This window comes from Camellia sinensis, chromosome 11, assembly GCF_055761805.1.
Source record: "Camellia sinensis isolate YWXY chromosome 11, ASM5576180v1, whole genome shotgun sequence".
NCBI lineage: Eukaryota > Viridiplantae > Streptophyta > Magnoliopsida > Ericales > Theaceae > Camellia > Camellia sinensis.
In genome coordinates, this window is record NC_138971.1 from 71,349,045 (window position 1) to 71,352,538 (window position 3,494).

The window sequence follows — 3,494 nt, forward strand, 5'->3', positions numbered from 1 at the left end:
GTTGCATTCCTGAAAGAAGGAAAGCTACCAGAAGACCGCAAGGAGGCACACAAAGTCAGATTGAAGTCGGCAAGATTCAGTCTGACTGCGGACGGACATCTCTACAGAAGGTCCTTTACTGGACCCCTTTTAAGGTGCGTACACCCTTTGCAGGTTGAAGATTTTTTATATGAAATTCATGAAGGAGTTTGTGGAAGCCACGCTGGGGGCAGGTCACTAGCTCATAGGGCCATTACCCAGGGGTATTGGTGGCCCTACATGCAAAAAGATGCAGAAGCATATGTGAAGAAGTGCGAACAATGCCAAAGATTTGCACCTTTGATACACCAACCAGCTGCTGACCTGAATCCAGTATCCAGCCCTTGGCCGTTTGCCCAGTGGGGCATGGATCTTGTTGGATAACTTTCCCAGGCAACTAGGCAGAGAAAATACTTGCTAGTAGCAACAGATTACTTCACGAAGTGGATAGAGGCAGAACCTCTTGCCAAAATCCGAGATGTGGACGTCAAGAACTTCATATAGAGAAACATCATCACCAGATTTGGCATTCCAAGAGCCATAGTTGCCGACAACGGAACGCAGTTCGACAGCAAACTCATCAAAAACTTTTGTGCGAAATTCAAGATCAAGAATTACTTTTCAACACCAAGTTTTTGCCAAAGTAATGGGCAAGCAGAAGCATCCAACAAAGTAATTTTGGATGGAATAAAGAAGAGGCTGCAGGCAGCAAAAGGAAAGTGGGTAGACGAATTGCCCAACGTACTTTGGGCATATCGGACTACGCCGAGAAGATCAACAGGGGAATCCCCCTTTGCCATGGCTTATGGCACAGAAGCAGTCATTCCACTGGAAGTCGGCATCCTAGGGATCCGAACCCAGGGAGTTGAGAATGAGACTAATGATATACTCTTAGCCCGAGATCTGGATCTTTTAGAAGAACGAAGAGAAAAAGCTGTAATTCAGCTCGCAGTATACCAGCAACAGCTTGCCAAAGCTTACAACAAGAAGGTCAATCCAAGAGATTTTCAAGTCGGCGACCTAGTCTTGAGAAAAGTCGTCGGCAACAAGAAGGATCCCAGAGAGGGCAAGCTTGGCCCAAACTGGGAAGGACCCTACAGAATTACTTTGGTACTAGGCAATGGAGCTTATCGGCTTGAAGATAATGAGGGCAAAGTGTTACCAAGACCTTGGAACACTTGTAATTTGAAATTTTTCTATCATTAAATATGCATTATTTTTGGCCGATGTCATCAATAAAATCTTTTCAAAATTCTTTAAACACATATGATTGATAAAGATATATAATGTTGTTTCTGGAAGACATGAATAATGAGAACCCAAGTGGAACTCAGGTTCACATTGGGGGCAGAGAGAAGACAAAGACACTTAACACTTGTTGAAATTTGTAGCAATTTACAAGTTGAAGTCAAGCTGAGATGGTTCCTTATCTTCACTTGTTGAAATTTGTAGCAATTTACAAGTTGAAGTTAAGCCGAGATGGTTCCTTATCCCCACTTGTTGAAATTGTAGCAATTTACAAGTTGAAGTTAAGCTGAGATGGTTCCTTATCTTCACTTGTTGAAATTTGTAGCAATTTACAAGTTAAAGTTAAGCTGAGATGGTTCCTTATCTTCACTTGTTGAAATTTGTAGCAATTTACAAGTTGAAGTTAAGCTGATTCCTTATCTTCACTTGTTGAAATTTGTAGCAATTTACAAGTTGAAGTTAAGCCGAGATCACTGTTTCTCTTCGCTTGTTGAAATTTGTAGCAATTTACAAGTCGAAGCAAAACCGAGGTTATTACTTAAACACTTATAGCAATCTACAGGTTGATTAGATCAAAGAAAATGCTTAAACACTTATTGAAATTTGTAGCAATTTACAAGATGGCGTTAAGCCGACATATGATCATCTGTTGAAATTGGCAGCAATTTATAGGTTGAAGTAAAGCTAAGTATATTGTTTTAACACTTATTGAAATTTGTAGCAATTTACAAGTTGTTAAACCAAGATTACTGTCTAAACACTTATTGAAATTTGCAACAATTTACAAGTAGGTTGAGACCGAGATCACTGTTTAGATACTTGTTGAAACTTAAGAAGAATTTGCAAAGTTAACATTGAATAGTATATGTTTTACACTTGTTGAAATTTATGAAAAGTTTGCAAGTCAGTATCTTGCCGAAGTAAAACTTGTAGTTATTATACCCGAGGTATGTAACCCCGAGAAGATTGCACAAAGGAGGCAAAGTATGAAAGGCATGCAAAATATTCTAAGTATAGAATCATACAGAAGTAATCCAGAGAAAATAAAAATTGAAGCATTCAGACAATACAGTTGTAGTCTTTCATAAAAGAGGGAACAATCCAAGCGTAACTGTTCAGAAGAGGGCACATCGGCCATACAAAGAAACTTATATTGTCCAAAAAACAAAAGAGTACAAAAGACATTGAAGTTATGATTCTTCAGCTTCAGGAGCAATTTGGGTTTGGACCTCGGCAGGTTCTTGAAGAACTACTTCGGCAGCCTTCTCTGCCATGATCACGGCATCAATTTTGGCAAGTGTTTGATCAAGACTTTTATCGGTTGGAGGAACGTCAGATGATGCTTGCTCAGGAGTAGCCTCCTTGACAACCTCATCATCCTCCTCATGAGTCAAGTCTAGGACTTGATTATCCTGAAGAGGAGACTTGGTCTCATTGGCATCTTTAGGTTTCCTTACTAAAGCCTCATCATCATCCTTATCCTCATCCTCAGATTCGGATTCAGATTCATCTTCAGCTTGACTTGGAGGTGGAGGTGGAGGGAATGGAAGAGGAATAACGTCGGCATTACGGAGAGGTGAATCGGCAGGGAGATCAAGTTTCTTTATTAGAGACATCCAACCAAGGGAGAAGCCCCTGTTGCATGCCTACCTGACTTGTAGTTTATAATTCTCAGTGACGTCGGCTATGCCCTGGGCATAAGCCTTCTCATCAACTTCTTTGATTTTGGCTTCTTTCGTGGCCAAGGCCTCCTGAAGCTCCTTCTTGGCCTGGGCCGCTTTTTCTCGGCCTCTTTCTTTTGGGATTCAGCAACTGTCTTGATGGCCTCAGCAGATTCGGCCTTTTCTTCGGCTAAGGTTTGGGCTTTGGTGGCAGCCTTAGCCTGGTCTTCCAGCTTTTTCATTTTTGAATGAAGGGTTTTGTTCTCCTTTTTAAGGGCAGAAACCTCCCTCCTCATGTCGGCCAACTTCTCCCGATTTTCAAAAGCTTGCATAGAAAGAGAGTGGGCATGTTGAATGGCCTGAAAAAACACAAGGCACAAATTTTTACAGAATTTTACAAAGTATGAGAAAAAGAAGACAAGTTTCCACGTAAAGACACTTACTTGGACAGAACGTTAAAGCATAAAAACGTAGTTCTCGTACTCACTCATCTTGGCATTACGCTCAAGATCGCCTGGGAGGAGTAAAGTAGTACTGAGTGCTACGCCGACATTGATGTCATTGGCG